Source organism: Aotus nancymaae, unplaced genomic scaffold (genome assembly GCF_030222135.1).
Source record: "Aotus nancymaae isolate 86718 unplaced genomic scaffold, 86718_ANA_hifiasm-v0.15.2.pri h1tg000067l, whole genome shotgun sequence".
Taxonomy (NCBI): domain Eukaryota; kingdom Metazoa; phylum Chordata; class Mammalia; order Primates; family Aotidae; genus Aotus; species Aotus nancymaae.
In genome coordinates, this window is record NW_026988482.1 from 16,491,901 (window position 1) to 16,513,341 (window position 21,441).

The 21,441-nt window shown below is 45.6% G+C and overlaps 1 pseudogene; it reads right to left on the reverse strand.

Annotated features, from left to right (window-relative positions):
• Positions 1–21,441, reverse strand: part of LOC110569354 (potassium/sodium hyperpolarization-activated cyclic nucleotide-gated channel 4-like) — a 191,999-nt pseudogene that overhangs the window by 4,113 nt on the left and 166,445 nt on the right.

Below are 21,441 nucleotides of genomic sequence, written 5' to 3' on the forward strand. Positions count from 1 at the left end.
TATTTTTCCAATTCTCTTTCTCTGTGAAAAACAGGGAGGGAATAAAAATTAGTTCACAGGGATTAACTGAGATAATATGTGTTCAGGTGCCAAATAAACTATAAACATCAAAACATTGTCATTTTCATGCACCCCATCTTGTCCATACCCCTTCTTTCAGTGATAAGAAAGGTTCAGAGAGAGAGGAGTGGTTAATTACTGGCAAAGCTGACGGGCCTTAAGACTCCTGTTAAATTCCAAATGCTATTAAAACTTCAAATCACTGTTCACCAAGACATTATTGAGATTCTACCAGGCCACCAGTGTGGGGTGGGAAGATGATACAGAAAAAAAATTTAGAGGCCTGAGTTTTGGGCCATAGTGGGCGTGGTGGCCCAGATCCAGAGGCTAGAAATGGAGTTTCCAGTCATTGTCATTAGAAGCATGTTATTAATGTCAGGCATGGTGGCTCATGCCTGTAATCCCAACACTTTGGGAGGCCGAGGCAGGCCAATCACCTGAGGTCAAGAGTTCGAGACCAGCCTGGTCAACATGCTGAAGCCCATCTTTACTAAAAATTCAAAAAATTATTATCCCAGCTACTTGGGAGTCTGTTATCCCAGCTACTTGGGAGTCTGAGGCAAGAAAATCGCTTGAAACCGGGAGGCAGAGGTTGCAGTGAGCTGAGATAGCGCCACTGCACTCCAGCCTGGGCAACAGAGCAAAAACTCCATCTCAACAACAACAACAAAAAATGTGGCCAGGCGTGATGTCTCAAACCTGTAATCCCAGCATTTTGAAAGGCTGAGGCAGATCACCTGAGGTCAGGATTTTGAGACCAGCCTGGCCAACATAGTGAAACCCCGTCTCTACTAAAAAAATACAAAACTGAGCCAGGCGTGGTAGTGTGCACCTGTAGCCCCAGCTACTTGGGAGACTGAGGCAGGAGAATTGCTTGAACCCGGGAGGTAGAGGTTGCAGTGAGCAGAGATCATGCCATTGGACTTCAGCCTGGGTGACACAGTGAGTCTCCATCTCAAAAAAAAAGTTATTAACATATTAGCAAAATAAAATATTTTTGTGGTGTTTGCTTGGCTTGACCTCGTGATCCGCCCACCTCGGCCTCCCAAATATATATACCTTATTCTTGTGTGTATATATATATATATATATATATATATATATATATATATTTGCAAGTTAAGAAAAGGCAATGAAAGAAAGATGAAGAGAAAAGAAAAAAAGAAAAGAAAAGAGGGGCTGTTCCCGTTCTGGTTTCACACAGCCTGTGGGCCTAGTTCCAGCACTGGATTTTCCAGCATTATCACACAACCTTCTTTTCAGCTTCTCCTTCTGGAGGCCAGCGGGTCTCAAAGTGTGGTTCCCAGACCAGCAGCATCAGCACCACCCAGAAACTTTTTAGATGTGCAGATTCTCAGGTTCCACCCCAGACCCACTGAATCAGAAACTGGGAGTGATTCTGTTGCACATGAAGGTTTGAGAACCCCTGTTCCAGGCTGTTCTTAGGGTCCTGCCTGGCTTCAAAGAGAGAAGAAAAGCAAGCTCATGGCTGTTCTCCCTGTCGCTGCCCAGCCCCTGACCCTACCAAGCTGTCCTTTCTAAACTCCTAATACCACTGCTTTTGTTGTTGTTGTTGTTGAAATGGAGTCTCGCTCTGTCACCCAGGCGGGAGTGCAGTGGTGCCATCTTGGCTCACTGCAACCTCTGCCTCCCAGGTTCAAGCTATTCTCCGGCTTCAGCCTCCTGAGTAGCTGGGATTACAGGCACACGCCCCCATGCTCAGCTAATTTTTGTATTTTTAGTAGAGACAGGGTTTCACCATATTGGTGAGGATGATCTCGATCTCTTGACCTCGTGATCTGCCTGCCTTGGCCTCCCAAAGTGCTGGGATTGCAGGTGTGAGCCACTGCAACTGGCCACCACTGCTTTTTCAGTTGTGGCCATTTGCACCTGGACTTGCTTAAAAAACGAAGTGGCAGGACTTTTGTCGAATGGTTTGCCTAACCAAGACCACTTCTGGAAAACAAAAACTGCCTTGACCAAGGACTTCATATGTGGCAGGTTCAGAAGCACTTTACCACTGCAATCTGATGGCCCAATTTAGTTTTGTTTTAAAGAAAAAGCAGCTATCTCTTCTGCCTCTGATGTCTGTGGCTGATTTCCCATTAGAATAAACTAAAAAGCATCCCATTTCTTTTTTAAGGACAATTAGGTTTTCAGGAAGTCCAGAATGTAGAATTCTGTAGAAAGTACTCAGATCAACTGCTATTTCCTTCTACAAAGAGCTTTTTACATTTCCAGATGGGTCTCAGCAGAACAGTTTGTCTGAGCCTGATAGAATATTGATCACTTTTCAAAGAATTTTGAAAAACGTTTACCGGTTTTACTTACTCACCCTACGTTGCAACAGACCAGTGTTACGGGCACAGACTCATCAATGGGTAAAAGAACCCTTGATCCTTCCCTGTGAAGGCTTTTCTTTGGCTAGATATAAACTCTAAAGGAAGTGAATGGAATTCTGGCCGTGTGCCCTCACACTGCCCTCTTCTGCTGCTGTCTTTCTTCCCTGAGGGAGCTTGCGTGACTATTCAAAGTGCTCTCCGTCAAGCTTTATTTTTTATGTGACTTGCTGCCAGGAGAGTTGGAATTCATTCTACTCACATCACAGAGAGGAAGTGGAAGCCCGAGTTCCTCCTGCACTGGCAGACAGGAGGGCACAGCAGGAGGAGCTGACTTCATTTCCCAAATGGGTCAGCGTGTGCATCCGAGCCCTGGAGCAAGCTGTTGTGGCCCATTGGGAGGGCAAAAAGACAGGAGAGAGGATGGGAGAGAAGAGAGAGTGACAGATGGAGACAGGAGAGCATCGAGAATGGAAGCGGCCTCCCTCCCAAACAGTGCTTGAGCTGCATTTTAGAGTCACCTGGGGAGGTGTAAACTTTCTGTTTTTGGTTTTTGTTTTGTTTTTTTGAGACAGGGTCTCACTCTGTTGCCAGGCTGGAGTGCAGTGGCACGATCTCAGCTCACTGCAAACTCCACCTCCTGGGTTCAAGCAATTCTCCTGCCACAGCTTCCCAAGTAGCTGGGACTACTATTCAGCGCATGCCACCATGCTCAGCTAATTTTTGTATTTTTAGTACAGACGGGATTTCACTATGTTGGCCAGGATAGTCTCGATCTCTTGACCTCATGACCCGCACCCCTCAGACTCTCAAAGTGCTGGGATTACAGGCGTGAGCCACCGCAACCAGCCTAGGAGGTGTAAAATTTCTGACAATGAGGCTAGACCCTAGACTCATTAAATTAGGATCTCTGGGAGTGGGATCCAGGCATTAGCATTTTTTTTTTTTTTTTTGAGATGGAGTCTCGCTCTGTCACCCAGGCTGCAGTGCAAAGGTGTGATCTCAGCTCACTGCCACTTCCACCTCCCAGATTTGAGCTATTCTCCTGCCTCAGCCTCTTGAGTAGCTGGGATTACAGGCACTGCCACCACACCTGGCTAATTTTTGTTTTTTAAGTAGAGACGAGGTTTCACCATGTCAGCCAGGATTGTTTTGATCTTCTGACCTCGTGATCTACCCACCTCCGCCTCCTAAAGTGCTGGGATTACAGGTGTGAGCCACCTCGCCTGGCCAGCATTAGTATTTTTAAAAGCGCCCTGGTGGTTCTAACGTGCAGCCCGGGTTGAGAACCATGATCCCAGCATCACTTCTCCAACAACTGTTGTTTTCCTGGCTTCTCTCTGGATAACTGGACGTTAGGCCCGCTTCTCATCTGTCTTAGTTTGTGTTTTCTTTATTCTTTGACCTTTGAGAGCCATTGTAAGGCCGGTGCCTCCTTGGGAGCCGAATGGACATGCCCTTCTCTCTCCGTGCCTAAAAACTATGTCATCATACTGAGCACATTGCTCAGCATTTGCCCTCTCCACGCAGGCTCCCCTTGTCCATTTCTGCATTCCAATCTCAGCCCTGCACCCGCCATAAATTTTGAAAAGGCCTGCCAAGAACCTGCCCTATGGTAGCTCCTCCGTACATCCTCGGCCAGCCCCTCGTCGGTGCTCACTCCCTTCATACCCAATGGAAATGCCCCGCTTTGTTCACCTCGCCCATCCCCAGTCTTTTAATACCCAATAGAACTACCTTGTCTTTGTTTCCCCCATAGTCAATCAGCCACTTCTACTCCCTATAAAACCCCACGCCCCAAGAAGAGAAGCGCGACTTCTCTGGCCCCTTCCCGGACCATAGAACCTCGCCCGGGAGCCGAATAAATTGGCTTTTAATTTCCTCACTCCGGTCTCTGTTTCCTCATTGAACTCGGCGAAAAGTCTAACGGCCATGATATAGAGTCACGGGCATCTTATGCTAAGTGAAATTTTATTCTGAACTTGTTTTGCTCCAGATCTCTTATTTCTCCTTGGGTCCTGTATCTTTATCAAACACTGATTTGGAATCCCTGAAAAAATCATTGGTTTTATTATTCAATAATGAGGTACATAGATAGACCTATCATTTCGGTTTGAATTCCCTGGTCATTTATTTCCACATGATGAATAAATGAACCTTTTCATAAGACAATGCTTCATGATAGTAAGGAAAGAAAATCAGTCTCAACAGTAGAACAGACTTTAAATTTTTACTGGATAAATGCAGTGACCCCTTTCAAACATACGTCACCAGTGTTAGAAGCAAATTTTCAGTGCCGTGAAAGAAATAGCACTCGAACATAAATTTTGTCAGCAAGGCAAATTTACTTCTTTTTTTTTTTTTGAGACAGAGTTTCACTCTTGTTAACCAGGCTGGAGTGCAATGGCGCAATCTCGGCTCACCGCAACCTCTGCCTCCTGGGTTCAGGCAATTCTCCTGCCTCAGCCTCCTGAGTAGCTGGGATTACAGGCACGCACCACCATGCCCAGCTAATTTTTTGTATTTTTAGTAGAGACGGGGTTTCACCATGTTGACCAGGATGGTCTCAATCTCTTGACCTCGTGATCCACCCGCCTCGGCCTCCCAAAGTGCTGGGATTACAGGCATGAGCCACCACGCCCGGCTGCAAATTTACTTCTATAGAGGGGTGCGTCTCACAGATGGAGCAATGGCAAGATCACACCAGAAAAGGGAGAGGAAAGGATTCTTATCCCCAACGCAGTTAGTCCCTACTGCTGTGTTGTTCCCCTGTTGGCTAGGGTTGGACCACACAGTCTAAGCTAATTCTGATTGGTTATTTTAAAGAGAGCAGGGGTATGAGCCAGAGTGGCGGGGTAAGTAGTTTCGGCTGGGAGGATGGTTACAGAGCAAATGACTAAGGATGACTAAGGATGGAGCAGGTGACTAGGGATGATGAAAGACTCTAAATATGTGAGTATAGCACTTAGGAGGGGTTGTTTACTGAAACTAGGGGCAAGGATGTGTAAAGGAGGAAGTTAAACTGTAAAATGAAGAACAAAGAACGGAGAAATTGAACATACTGACATACTGTTTCTTTGAAGAGGAACTCAGAACTCATTGTACTTAACAATGTTCCCCTTCTTGAATTTTAAAGGAAGTTAACAGGCTGAACCTTTGAAGAGGAGTTTACTGTATTCTATACCAGGATCCTTCTACACAGCTGTTTTAAAGTTTACCAACTTATGATATAAGATCAACCTTTCTCTTGGATATGGTGTGATCTTGTTTTTAGCCGAGTGCTACAGGGTGCCTCCTCTCTTGCTGACTACAAAGCCATTCTTGAAAGGTGTCTGGGGTTGAATTGTATGTCAAAGCAAGCCTGGGGGCAGGCGTGGTGGCTCATGCCTGTAATCCCAGCACTTTGGGAGGCTGAGGGGTGTAGATCACCTGAGGTCATGAGTTCAAGATCAGCCTGGCCAACATGGTGAAACCCCATCTCTACTAAAAATACAAAAAAAAAAAAAAAAAAAAAAGCCGGGTGTGGTGGTGCATGCCTATAGTCCCAGCTACTTGGGAAGCTGAGGCAGGAGAATCACTTGAACCCAGGAGGTGGAGATTGCAGTGAGCCAAGATGGCACCACTGCACTCCAGCCTGGGTGACAAGAGTGAAATTCCATCTAAAAAAAACCAAAGTAAGCCAGCTGTTGTGCCAGACCCCCGTTGGCTGCAGTAGTGATGGTACTGTGTTTGCGAGGCTGGAGAAGAGGCTGGGAGTCAGCGAATGAGATATAGGGTTTACTGAGGGGACTTAACATACAGGGTAGCCCAGTGGCCGCAGGCTAGACCGGAGAATGGCAACCATTTGTAAAAAGCAGGCCGTTTATATAGATTTTCACCTAGCACCTTCCCCCTAGCAACTTCCACCTGGCAACCTGCATTTAACCCAAAAGAAAAGGCCTGGATCCCCTCTATGACTCACATTCCACGGGATGGATGAGGGGTTCAGATGCCCCTTATGGATAAGGAATGAGTGTCCAGGTTGGCCCCACTTCCCAATTCCTTAGCTCAGAACTCCAAACACACATTCTTTGTAGACCATAGGGTCATTCTCAGGGTATGCTTAAGTTATTGCTGTCAGGTGAATCCTCCATACTACCTGTGATTTTTTTCTTTTTTGAGACAGTTTCACTCTTGTCGCCTAGGCTGGAGGACAGTGGCACGATCTCAGCTCACTGCAACCTTACTTCCCGGGTTCAAGCAATTCTCCTGCCTCAGCCTCCCAAGTAGCTGGGACTACAGGCATGCGCCACCATGCCCGGATAATTTTTTGTATTTTAGTAGAGACAGGGTTCACCATGTTGGCCAGAATGGTCTCGATCTGCTGACCTCATGGTCCGCCCGCCTCAGCCTCCTAAAGTGCTGGGATTACAGCCATGAGCCACCACCGCTCTCAGCCTATATTTTGAATTTGTACTGATTTAGTCTTTATGTTACACTTCCAAATCTTTGTGTTTTTCCATAGAAGTTGGGTTTTCTGTTTTCATCCCTAGCTAGATGGACTTACAGTCAGGATTCCACAGTTCCAGGGCCAGGAAGAGAGCCTCCCCTCTTCTTAGAACATGTGAAATCATGAAGACCCCTGCCTTAGCCCAATTTCCCTCTTCCAGGAAAGTGAGAGTAAAGGACGAAGGAAGTAAGGAGGCAGAGCGCATACAAGGTGGGAGGTTCGCAAGCGGGCCATGGCTTCCTCAGCACCCGCCGCTGGTTGCTCCCTCCGTGGGGGCTTGATGAAGGAAGCTGGGCCTAGCAAGAGTTCCTTTGGGGCACTTTCTCAGGATGCCAAAAGGACCCTTTCTCAGGATGCCCTGGCAAGGACCTCAGGTGATGAGGCAAACTTGAGGGTGGCTCTTAGAAGCCTGGAGAAAGTGGCAGCTAGTGTCAATGGCTGCAATGGAAATGGCAGCATTGCCCTGGCAGATGGCAATGAAAACATAAAAAGCCTGAGGAAAATGGGCACACTGGGATGGCTAAATCATCTGAGATCAGAAGAGCCACCAGGAGAGAATGTATGATGGGTGGGCCCAGAGAACATGTGATTCAACAAGACCATCAGGAATGCTCAGGTGAGAGACACCAACATTACTAAATAGGAGAGCTGGTCACAGAGCTGGGCTCATTGCTACCCATGGCAATGAAGCTCCTCTACCCCCAGGTCACAGAGGCCAGGCGGTGGCCTTTGGCTTCCAGATGCCCGGAGGTCACAATTACCATAATGGCCGGCAGAGTTTGTCATACAGCCAACAGGGCCTGGCCCGCAGGGAGTTGTGGTCCACAGAGCACAGCATTCCCCTGGGGTAGAATAGACGGACAACCTACTGAGACGCTGCTTATCCTGTCCAGCCAGCAAGAGGCACAAGTGAGACGCAGGAGGCTCAGAGCCTCCCGAGTCCTAATACAAACTTACAGGCCCTTGCTCAGTTGCTTTGACCTAAGCCAATTTTCAGATATAGAATACATGGACTGAAGAGGTGGCTGGGTCTCTAAGAAAGAACTTGGCAACACTATGGCAAGAAAAGAGTGTAAGGATTCCCCCAGTCTTTCTCTGGGGACCATGGCCATTTACTTACGTGATCATACACAGAAGAAAAAGGAATCCCCCCATATCTGGAAGGCTACTCGATGTAGCGTCTGAGTTGAAACAGACACCTGGAGACCCAAAGCATCATTGTGGTCTCCTTGCTAGACTGAGGGGCTGTGGAGGCCAGCCAATCAATGAAGTCCCACCTAAAGTCTGACACACTCGTGGCAGAATGGCCTGAAAGAGGAGGTCATCAGCAAAGAGGACATTTATTCCAGGAGATAAAACATTCACCACCTGAGGTGGCTGCAGGGCAGTGTAACAGTTCTGTTAGAGCAGGAAGGGGAGAGGGAATAGAATTTTTATCACCTTTTATTAGTCATCTTTATTTTCTAAATTTTCTGGAATAAGCTTTCAGTATTAGTGTGAACCAGTCATCAGGAGTTCCTCATCTGGTGCATTTTCCTGGATGCACAGTGCAGATCCTGCCAAGGTAAGGTTCAAACCCGAAGGAATGAAGCCCAGGAGAAGTTACCTCTTTTTTTTTTTTTTTTTTTTTTTGAGACGGAGTTTCGCTCGTTACCCAGGCTGGAGTGCAATGGCGAGATCTTGGCTCACCGCAACCTCCGTCTCCTGGGTTCAGGCAATTCTCCTGCCTCAGCCTCCTGAGTAGCTGGGATTACAGGCACACGCCACCATGCCCAGCTAATTTTTTGTATTTTTAGTAGAGATGGGGTTTCATCATGTTGACCAGGATAGTCTCAATCTCTTGACCTCATGATCCACCCACCTCAGCCTCCCAAAGTGCTGGGATTACAAGCGTGAGTCACCGCGCCCGGCCCGAGAAGTTACCTCTTTGCAGACGTGATGAAAAACAGCAGAAGAGACAGGCCCTGATGTCAACTTAACGAACATCACCCACATGCCAGTCACTGAGCCGAGCACCAGGATACAGAGATTAATCCAATTGGTCTTTGAAGTCCAGAAGCCCCCAGACCAATAATCAATACCTAGCCATGGAGGACTTCTTACTAGGGGAGAGGCCACCTCGGTGGGCCTCCCTCAGAACTTGGGATGTCAGTGTTTATTCACTGCTGGGAAGGGCTGACCTTTGAGTTGTTTTCCTAGTGCAGAAAGTCCTCTGATTCGCCACCTGCGTGGGTAAGATTCGGCCGGATCAGGGCCAGAGCTCCCCACTGAGCCTGCAGGGCACTGGGCCTGCCATGTGTAAACCAGCAGAGTGGCTTCTCACCCACTGCCCAGGCTGGCAGCCTTCTAGGGAAATCCATAAAGAAAACACATTTTGAGGTGTGACATATTTTCTCCTGGGTTTCTGTAGGGTTCCTGCTACCTTGGAAGCAAAGGAGAAATAACTGGCAGCAGCTGGCTGAGCAAAATTCCACGGGCTTGGAAAGGCAATTCTCAGACCTGTGGTTGGGTAGCCCAGTGCCTGGCACAGCGGGTGCTTGTCAGAGGCTTCTGGTTGCTGTTGCCGCAATGAGGCAGTAGGGGTGCCTCCTCACGAAAGAGAGGACCAGAGACCACCCTGGAGGGGAATGGGTCCCTTCGTGGTCACCAAATTTGTTGGAAACAGACGCTCGGTGCTGCAAAGAAAAATCAGCACGGTTACCAGATGTGTCTGAGAGAAATCGGAGGTTGTTACCAGATGTGTCTGAGAAATTGTACAAGCGTATTTTTTGGTTGTTGTTTTTATTATGAAGTACTAAATGTGCTGACAAATTCGAACAGATGAGGCCGGGCGCGGTGGCTCACGCCTGTAATCCCAGCACTTTGGGAGGCTGAGGCGGGCGGATCATGAGGTCAAGAGATCGAGACCATCCTGGTCAACATGGTGAAACCCCGTCTCTACTAAAAATACAAAAAATTAGCTGGGCATGGTGGCGCGTGCCTGTAATCCCAGCTACTCAGGAGGCTGAGGCAGGAGAATTGCCTGAACCCAGGAGGCGGAGGTTGCAGTGAGCTGAGATCACGCCATTGCACTCTAACCTGGGTAACAAGAGCGAAACTCTGTCTCAAAAAAAAAAAAAAAAAAAAAAAAAAAAAAAATTCGAACAGATGGAAGTGTGAGGTGAAAACTACCCCATCTATCCCTTCTCTTAGTAACCACAGGTAATAGCTCTCTTGTAATTCCTTCTAGATAATTTCTTAGCAAATGTAAGCATAAGCATATATATATACAGCTATAGATAGATATAGGTATGTAGATGTACGGACATACAGTTGGTTGTAGTTTGCATCAGATCCTTAATTAGCTTTTCTCACTTAACAGTGTATATTAAAGTTTATCTTTCACACAGGCCTGTCACTCCTGGACTCAAGAGACCCTCCCACCTCAGCCTCTCGCGTAGCTAGAACTACCATACCCAGCTATTTTATTTTTTGTAGAGTCAAGCTCTCTCTATCTTACCCAGGCTGGTCCCAAACTCCTAGGCTCAAGCAACCCTCCCACCTCGGCCTCTTGAAGTGCTGGAATTACAGGTGTGCACTGCACCTGGTCTGTTTGCTTGATTTCTAGCATTTTCATATGTAATTGTATGATACATGGGTATGCATTTGTACTGTTGCTTTCACCCTGCAAATGTTAGGGGTCGGTCATGTCTAAGTTTCTGATCTCTGTCAACCTGCTGGTGAAAAATGTGTATGTAACTTTGTGTATTTTAAAAAATTAATAAAGTTGAGCACCTTTATATATGTTTCTTAGCATACTTAGGAAAACTTTGCATTTTTTCCTGTGCACTACCTGTTTATATCCTTTACTCATTTCTTTCTTTTTAACATTGTTTTGTCTTTGTATATTAAGTATTCTTGGTGTATTAGCTCTTTGTCATATGTGTTGCAAATATTATTCTTCCCTCTTTTTGTTATCTCTTGATTTCCTTGAGGATATATCTGAAATATGCAAATATATAAAATATAAATATTTATGTACATAAATATAGTATATATTTATAACATAAAAATGTTTATAAGTATAAATATGAACCATGTTAACATTTATTTTTTGCCATATAAATGTTCAAATATTTTCTGTGTTCAAATGTATTCATTTTTCTTTTCTCTTATTTCTTTCTTATTCTTTTTAAATTTTTATTTATTTGTTTTAGAGACAGGCATTGCTCTCTTCCCCAAGCTGAAGTGTGGTGGCATAATCATAGCTCACTGCAGCCTCCCAGACTCAAGTGATCCTCCCACCTCAGTCTCCCATGTAGCTGGGACCAAAGGCACACACTACCACACCCAGCTAATTTTTGTATTTGTAGAGATGAGATCTTGCTATGTTGCCCAGGGTGGTCTTAAACTCCTGGGCTCAAGCAATCCTCCAGCCTCAGCCTCCCAAAGTGCTGGGATTACAGGCATGAGCCACCATGATGCCTGGTTAGCTAACTTTTAAATTGTTTGTAGAGACAGAGTCTCATTATGTTGCCAGGCTGATCTCTCTAACCTCCTGGCCTCAAGCAATCCTCTTTCCTCAGCCTCTTTTTTTTTTTTTTTATTTAAATAGCTGTTATTTACATGCTATTTATATATATTTTAAAAACCTAACTTTAGCCAATGTGACTGCCTTTTAAAAAAAAAAACCTAACTCACTGTGAGATTATTTTTTTAAAGAAAAACACATGCTTTTTCTCCCCAAGAGTGAGCCACCGCGCCTGGCCCTGTCTTTCCTTTCCAACAGACAGGGTCTCATGTGTTGCCCAGGCTGGCTTTTCTTCCCAGCACATTTTAGACATATCATTATATATGCACCAGTCAAAAATCAGTTGCAGGGAGAGTAAAAGGAATGCAGAACAGAAAAATATATTTGAAGAAATAAGGGCAAAAAAATTCAAAATTTGATTAAACTGCAGACCCACAAATACAAGAAACTCAATGAGCCCCACACATAAGAAATGTGAAGAAAATAACACCAAGGGACATCACAATCTAATTGCTCAAAATCCATCATCAATAGGAAACCTTAAAAGGAACCAAAGGAACATTTAGGAAAACTGTATAGATGAACAGAGATTAAGATGATACCAGATTTCCCATTGGAAAAACACGTGAGCAAAAAATCATTGGAAAGCCTGGTGCAATGGCAGACACCTGTGGTCCCAGTTATTCAGGGGGCTGAGGTGGGAAGATCACTAGAGTTGTGGCCAGCCTGGGGAATACATGAGACCCTGGCTGTTGAAAAGACAAGACAAGAATAGGCAAAAAAAAAAAAAAAAAGAAAAAAAAGAAAGAAAGAAAAGAAAATCTGGCCAGGCATGGTGGCTCACTCCTGTAATCCCAGCACTTTGGGAGGCCGAGGCGGGTGGATCACATGGTCAGGAGATCGAGACCAGCCTGACCAACATGATGAAACCCCATCTCTACTAAAAATACAAAAATTAGCTGGGTGTGATGGAGTATGCCTGTAATCCCAGCTACTCAGGAGGCTGAGGCAGGAGAATCACTTGAACCCTGGAGGCAGAGGTTGCAGTGAGCTGAGATCGCACCGCTGCACTCCAGCCTGGGAGAAAGAGCCAGACTCCGTCTCAAAAGGAAAATCTGTAAGCAAAATCCTTTAAAAATCCTGTTAAGTGGAATTCCTTCATAATGAAATATCCTTCATAAACGAAGGAGGTGAAATGAAGTCTTTTTTTTCAGACATAAAAAAGCTGAAAGAATTTATCCCAAGTGGACCCACACAACAAGAAAGGTTAAAGGAAGTCCTTTAGGCAGAAGGAAAGTGATACCAGATGAAAATACGAGTATATATAAAGGAATGAAGAGCAACTCTGTGGGTAAGTATAGAAGTTCTTTTCCTTATTATATAAATCTCTTTAAAAGATAAATGTTTAAATAAAATTGAGAACAATGCTGCGCAGGCTTTGTAGCCTAAGTAAATGTAAAAATGGCAGCAGAAAAGTCAAGAGGGGAGAAGTTAGATCATTGCATGGTTCCTATACTATAGTGTACAGTATATCACTTGAAGGTAGACTAGTAAGTTAATGATAGATGCTATAAACCCTTTCAGTTTCCTTTCTGGTAAACCGGACACATCTAGTTTAACGATTACCTATTCCTACTCATAAAAAAAAGGAAAGTTCTTCTGGAAACAGATCCACGTAATGCTGTTTCAGCTGTCTTCCCCACCGCAGTCTGTCTTTGCAGCCACAGATACAGTCCTGTAGTAGCTAACTGATAATGTAAAGGCTGTGTTTACTTACTGGCAGCAAAAAGTAAAAATGAGTAACTCATTTCGTTCCACCTTTACTTATTTCTCTCTCTCTGTCTCTCATCTGTCTCTATTACCTATTAACTCTCCAGGTTAGTGGCTTCCGGTAAGTAAAATCCTTGCTCAGTTGTCTGAGTTCTGCTTGCATCTATCAGGTTCTGTTCCTCCAGTGCTGAAAAGAACCTGGAGAAACAGCCCACAAGTTGCAAAGATGGAAGGAAGGTCCCAGAGACCAGACCAAAAGGTGTGAACTAGGGCCGGGCGTGGTGGCTCATGCCTATAATCCCAGCGCTTTGGAAGGCTGAGGCGGGTGGATTACCTGAGCTCAGGAGTTCGAGACAGCCTGACCAACCTGGTGAAACCCGTTTCTACTAAAAATACAAAATTAGCTGAGCGTGGTGGTGCATGCCTTTTATCTCAGCTACTCAAGAGGGTGAGGTAGGAGAATCACTTAAACCTGAGGGGGCGGAGGTTGCAGTGAGCCAAGATTTCCCCATTACACTCTAGCCTGGGCAACAAAAGCAAAACTCAGCCTCAAAGGAAAAAAAAAGATGTGAACTGCTGACTGGTACTGAAGGCAGCACAGCCAGACAGAACAGGCTGAAGGTTTAATTGGGGTTTGTATGTCACTCTCCTAAAGTCTGGGTCCTTACTGATATGCCTTCTCACCCTTGTCAGGATCATCAATGATTTTTGCATGTTGTTAAATTCAGAGGTCAATTTTCAGCAGCATCTGAAGCACTAGATCACTTCTGCTTCTTTGACACCTGTTGCTCAGCTGGCTTCAGAGCGCTCGCTCTTTCTTGGTTCTTCTCTTAACCTCTCTGCCTGTTCCTTTTTTGTCTCCTTTGCCAGTTCTATCTCGTCTCTTAGACTTTTAAATATCAGAGGGCTTCAAGGATCCACTCTGAAACCACTTCTTTTCTCTGCTACAGTCACTCCCTTGGTGATCTAATCCAAATTTAAGAAATTGACATTTCTTGCCCAGAATCTCTTCCAGACTGAATTACGGACTCCATCCCTCCCTTTGGATGTATAAACATGTCAAACTTAACATGTTGAAAACTGAACTCTAATCTTCCACTTAAAATCTGCTCTCAGATTTCAAATTTCCCTTTTCTGGGCTGGGCATGGTGGCTCACACCTATAATATCAGCGCTTTGAGAGGCCAAGGAGGGTGGATCACCTGAGGTCACGAGTTTGAGACCAGCCTGACCAACAATGGTGAAACCCCATTTCTACTAAAAATGACAAAAAAATTAGCTGGCTGTGGTAGTAGACGCCTGTAGTTCCAGCTACTCAGGAGCCTGAGGCAGGAGAATCACTTGAACCTGGGAGGCAGAGGTTGCAGTGAGCCAACATTGCGCCACTGCACTCTTGCCTGGGTGACAGAGCAGGACTCCATTTCAAAACAAAAACAAATTTCCCTCTTTTCAGTTAATGGAAATATATCCTTCCAGTTACTCAGGACAAAATCTTCAGAGTCATCCTTGCTATCTCTCTCTCTCTCTCTCCTTTACCCGAAAAGGATCCAGTAGCAAATCCTGCAGACTTTATCTTCTGAGCATATTCAGAATAAGCTACTTCTCACTCCTCTGCTGCCTCCACCCGGGCTTGAGCCACCATCTGCTCTCTCCTAAGTTATTCTAACTAGTTCCTAATTGGTCTGCTGCTTCCATCCTTGACCTGCTTCTGTGTATTCTCCAAACAGCAGCCAGAGAGATTCTTTTAAAATCAAAATCAGCTCAAATTACTTCTCTGCTCAAAAACTGCCAGTGGCTGGGAGTAGTGGCTCACACCTGTAATCCCAGCACTTTGGGAGGCTGAATCAGGAGGATTGCTTGAGCCCAGAAGTCTGAGACCGGCCTAGGTACATAGTGAGAACCCATCTCTACAAAAAATAAAAAGTTAGCTGATTGTAATGGTGCTTGCCTGTAGTCCCAGTTACTCAGGAGGTTGAGGTAGGAGGATCGCTTGATCTGGTAGGTCAAGGCTGCAATGAGCTGAGACTGTGCCACTGCATTCCAGCCTGGGCAACATCCTGTGTAATCTGGCCCACGCTACCTCTCTGATCATGCCTCCTCCTTCATATCCTCTCATTGTGCACTCCAGCTACCCTGGCCTCCTGGTGCTGTTCTAACTCACGGTACATGCTCCTTACACAAGCTCCTGCCCTTATGTTCTCTCTACGTGGAATGCTCTTCCTCCAGCAGAAGCAGAATTACCAGTAAACGAATGGAGCATAAGCGTCCCGCCCTTTACCAACATGGGCCCTCTCAAGGCCTTATACCTAATTTTGTATTGATAATTACATGTTCTATTTCTTAAAGAGGTTCTCAAAGTTGTGTAAATTTTGGATCCCACAAATCTTGGATCTATTCCTGTCCCCCAGATAGTTGCATGGCTCACTACTCCATCTCCTTCAAGTCATTGTTCAAATACTGCCTTTGAAGTGAGACTGTTCAAAACTGCAGCACTATCCCTTTCTCTAGTAACTTCCTATCTTCCTTTCTACTTTGCTTTTATCTTTAGAATTTGTTATTACCATGTGCAGTGTTAATCGTCATTTATTTATCTTATTTATTTTCTGTCTCCCTCATTAAAATTTAAGCTCCACAAAGGCACAGATTTGTATATTTTTTTCCAGCTATCCCCAGTGCTTAGAGTAATACTTGGCAAGTAGTAAGTGCTCAGTAAATTTGTGTCAAATGAAGCTCTCTTTTTGGCATAAAGGAGTGAAATAAAAGAATTTGTATTTGTAGACCCCCCAAAAGGGACAGTATGACTTTATGAGGAGGACAGAGGTAGGAGGAATAGAAAGAAGGCAAGGTTTCTCTGTTTTCACCAAGGACCTGATACCTAAGTCCTGCTGACAACAGTTCAAGGTTGGTGTTTGGTCTGGAGGTGCTAGGGTCAATGGAATGTGGATATTCTGTAAGGGGCAGATGCCCAGAAGCAGGAGCAGACTTGAGGGCTTGATCTTGCTTCATTGTCTCTAAGGCACCTCACAGCAGATGGATGCTCCCTTTCTGAGCAGGGCGCCTGATGTCCCTCTGCTTCAGAGATCTCTCCCATGATAAGAAGCCCCTCTTCCCCAGTAATACTCAGAACACTTGCAAGCCCTGGGAACACCTGAAAGGAATTGAGTGGAATGAATGCAAAAATGTGAGAAAGGGTGAAAAGCATTAGGTTTAAAGAGTAAGTTAGATTAGGCTGGTTGTGGTGGCTCACACCTGTAATCCCAGCACGTTGGGAGGCTGAGGCGGGTGGATCACCTGAGGTCATGAGTTTGAGATTAGCCCGGCCAACATGGTGAAACCCCGTCTCTGCTAAAAATACAAAAATTAGCCAGGTGTGGTGGTGTGTGCGTGTAATCCTAGCTACTCAGGAGGCTGAGGCATGAACCCAGGAGGAGGAGGTTATAGTGAGCCGAGATCATGCTACTGCACTCCAGCCTGGCTGACAGAGTGAGACTCCATCACAACAAAACAAAACAAACAAAACACACACACACACACACACACACACACAGACAAACACACACACGAGTACGTTAGATTAGTCCAAAGACAGTAAAATAAGGCACGAGCTGGGAAGTTCAGGACAGATTAGAATGGACTTGGAGACAGGTCAAGATGTGTGGCTCTGGACAAATGCCATGAGTAGGCAGGAGTATTCAAAGCTCATTAGTAAATGGTACAGGCTGCCAGGTGGCTTGGTAGTGACAGGAAGCACAGATGCATCTTGCAGAGGAAGCTGCCAAAGCCTGATTGAATTCTAGATAAATGTGGGGGAAATCCATCTTGTATAATGTTGCTTTCCTATCTGGAAGCATGGTATATCTCTTGATTTTTCAATACATCTTTCATGTCTCTCAGTAATGACATACATCCTTTATCATGACTCTACATTTTCTTGTCTTTAGGTTTTATTGCTATTGTGACTTTTATGATTTCTTCTATTATATATTTTGAATGGGAAAGCATCTAATTTTTTCCTTACATTTGTTTTGTATTCAACCAACTTACTGAATTCCATTATTATCATTCTAATAATTTTAATGTTAGCTTTTCTTTTTTTTTTGAGACAGAGTTTCGCTCTTGTTACCCAGGCTGGAGTGCAATGGCGCGATCTCGGCTCACCGCAACCTCCGCCTCCTGGGTTCAGGCAATTCTCCTGCCTCGGCCTCCTGAGTAGCTGGGACTACAGGCATGTACCACCATGCCCAGCTAATTTTTTCTATTTTTAGTAGAGACGGGATTTCACCATGTTGACCAGGATGGTCTCGATCTCTTGACGTCGTGATCCACCCGCCTCGGCCTCCCAAAGTGCTGGGATTACAGGCGTAAGCCACCGTGCCCGGCCCCAACGTTAGCTTTTCTAAATATTCCAGGTTAATAATAATAGTTAGTACCTGCAGTAATGGTGGTTTGACTTCTTTTATTTATACTTCATTTCTTTTTCCTGACTTTTGTCCTTGCCATATGGTGTCTTGATAGGATGTCTCTCTTTGGCAGCCTTTGGGATAAGACTGAACTCTGCCTTCCAGTTGCAGTCCCCTTAACCCTGGATGAAGCTCTATTATTTTTGTGTGGGGATGGGGGCTTATCTCCTGAGCCAGCCGCGGCTTGCAGAACACACTCTTCCTGCAAGCATGGCTTCCACTCTTCTCTGTTGTGGCAGCCACAGCCTCACATCATGAGGATGATAAGCAGCCATTTAAGGGAAAACCTCTCAGGATAACCTAGCATGCCCTGAAAGTCAGCAAACATGAGGGCCCCTCATAGCTCACTTCTTTTCCCACTGCCAGTTGGGCCTTGCCTTCTAGCTTAGTCAACACTGGGAGACTAGGCTGCTCAATCTGTGGTCTTTGTTTCCAGCTCTCCCGGTATCCCTACTGTGTATTCCTCATGTCCCGTGCTCACCTTGACTCTTCTCTAATTGAAAGCCTCCATCTCCCCAGACCTGACCTAGTGAGTGAAGAGAGGAAGCAGGGTGTTGAGACAGGTGAGCTGAATTCCTCCTGCACTGGAGGCTGGCTGCAGAACCTGGGGAAGTAGGAGGGGTGAGGAAGCAAGAGAGGTTCCAGCAACCTTTAGCCTGCCTCAAGAAGTCTCCAGCTGGAAGGCAATGCTAAACCAGAACAACCTAGAGATATCTTGGCTGGCCAGGGCCTCCTAAAAAAGACACCTTGCTGTGTGGTTACGTTGCCTTAAGAGCACACCCATCACTCAGTGAATTTGCTGTGAATCAGAGGGATGCCCCTGAAGACACATTACCTGGAGGAGATAAGCTCCCCATCCCTCCCACAGCCATTCCCCAGCCTCTTCTCTTCAGCTTCTTTATTTCTACACGCTCCTCCTTCCAGTTCGGCTCAGGCCACAGCTGATGCCCTGTTCACATTCTGCATCACCCTCCCTAGACAGGGCCTTCTCCAAGTGGTTTGCCCCTGGGCAGGTCCCAAGGCCACTACCTGGAGCTGCTGGAGAGGGCTGTCTGGACAGCAACCCCCCGGTGACCTGGTCCTTGCTAGCTCCTCCCCTGAGCCCCTCGCAGTGCTGGATGCAGAGGGATGGACCAGGCAGCTGCATGTAAGGGGTGAATGGGAGGGTGTCTGCGTGACTGAAAGAGAAGAGAGGGGAAAGAATGGGAGAGGCTGAAGCAAATATCTCTGAGGAAAATGGCTAATGACAGAGGTGGTGGACAATGGTGAGAGAAGGAAGGATGACACCAAAAGTAGTCATGCTCCTTTTTATTTGAGATTTCCTTTTTCTCTTTTTGCCAATTAATACGCTGTGGTCTGGGGGATGCTGGGAAGGCCCCATTGTTCAAAATATCTCCTCAGGAACTGAGCACACTATCATTTGAGACTCACTTCTTTAGGTCTCGAAGGCTTTTTGGTCTTTGAGATGCTTTTATGTAAAGTTAATGCACCTCCAGTGCCCTCTGAACAAAGGCTAGTGAACGTGGACCAGACTTCCCTGGCCATCCTCATCTCCTGCTGCTCACCCTTCCTTTCTTCCCCAACCTGAAGGAGTAGCTTCCTCCCCATCGAGAGCTCCACAGCTATGCCTAACTTATATCACCTCCCCAAGCTGAAGGGATAGTTCCCTCCGCTTCCAAAGCTCTATGGCTATTCCTAACTTACCTCACTGTGCCCAAGCTGTCCTGGAAGGGAGGAAGCTTTGGATGTGCCTGTTCTCTTCCTTGGGCTGTGAGCACCTGGACAGCAGGGACTGCAGAGACCTCAGGGGGTGGAGCGGGTGGAAAGCAAGTCTCACATGTCCAGTTTGGCCTGAGACAGCCCCCTACCTTGACCTATGCTCCAGGTCCTGGAGAGACCAATTCCACAGTAGAGGAATCTATTTCAATGTTGTATCAGAGTCCAGTCCAGGAAGCAGACCACGCTAAATGAGTATATCAGTCAGGGTTCCCCAGAGAAGCAGAACCAATCTATACACAGTAGTGTGTGTGTGTGTAGAGAGAGAGATTTTAAGGAATTGGCTCATGTGACATTGGCTCAAGAGGCATTGTCGGAGGTGTTTGAATCAGAGCAACTCCATTTTGAGTAGCAGTTGGGTAAAATAAGGCTGAGACCTACTGGGCTGCATTCCCAGATAGTTAGGCATTCTAAGCCACAGGATGAGATAGGAGGTCACAGGATACAGGTCATAAAGACCTTGCTGATAAAACAGGTTGCCATAAAGAAGCCGACTAAATCCCACCAAAACCAAGATGGTGATGAGAGTGACATTTGGTCAACCTCACTGCTATCTGTTTGACCAAGTATCTGGGTACTTGGCTGCCATGAGGAAAGCAGCTGCCAAGGACTGAACCCCCTCCTCTGCATAATAAAACCTTTACAGAAAAAAAATTTACAATTTCACTCCTGTCAAGTTGACACATAAAATTAACCATCACCAGTTCGTTCCTTGTCCATTTGGGACCCACACATATCTCCTTAAATCATACTTAACTTCCAAATAAACACAATAACAAGATCGTAGTTCTGTGTAACATGACATAACTATCCTTCATGTAACTGCATTCTACTGCACTAATCCTTTTCCTAGAAGAGGATCCAAAGTCCTTAGCTGTGTGAAAGCAAAATACATCTTGGGGCCCCAAAATCACTAAGCTAAAGGGAAAAGTCAAGCTGGGAACTGCTTAAGGCAAACCTGCCTCCCATGCTATCCAAAGTTGTCCCTCTGCTCACTAAGATAAATGCATATCTTATTGCCTCCTTTGGAAAGGCTAATCAGAGACTAAAAGAATGCAACCATTTGTCTCTTATCTACCTGTGACCTAGAAGCCCCCTCCCTGCTTCAAGTTATCCCGCCTTTCCAGGCCGACCCAATATTCACCTTACATATATTGATTGATGTCTCATGTCTCCCTAAAATGTATAAAACCAAGCTGTGTACCAACCACCTTAGGCACATGTCAGGATTTCCTGAGGCTGTGTCACAGGTGTGCGTCCTTAACTTTGGCAAAATAAACTTTCTTTTTTTTTTTTTTTTTTTGAGACGGAGTTTCGCTCTTGATACCCAGGCTGGAGCACAATGGCGCGATCTCGGCTCACCGCAATCTCCGCCTCCTGGGTTCAGGCAATTCTCCTGCCTCAGCCTCCTGAGTAGCTGGGATTACAGGCACGTGCCACCGTGCCCAGCTAATTTTTTGTATTAGTAGAGACGGGGTTTCACCATGTTGACCAGGATGGTCTCGATCTCTTGACCTCGTGATCCACCCGCCTCGGCCTCCCAAAGTGCTGGGATTACAGGCTTGAGCCACCGCGCCCGGCCATAAACTTTCTAAATTGACTGAAACTTGTCTCATTTTGGGGGTTCACAGGTGATATTTACTCTTCTTGACATCCTGTAACTTAAACACTATAATATAAAGTTAGGAATATTAAATCTGTGAGATAAAGTAATACATCTTATGTTATATGCTAAAGGAATAAGAAAGGGAAGAAAACAAAGATGCTGTACACACACTAACATACTCATAACAAAATAAGGAAGAAACACTCATGACGATTCCACCGCTTGTTTTTATAACTGTCATGTAGTTGTAGCTGGTATTGAAAATGATCTTCTTTCACTACTCATTCTATATTCCCTTTGCCCTCAGCAAGCACCTGAGCTGGTCATGGATCATTACCTGGTGAGGTGACCGGAACCTCCATTCCTAAAGCATCTGGGCCATTAGTAGTCCTGCCTGGATTGGATTGCTGTAATTTTCCATTGACTTTAATC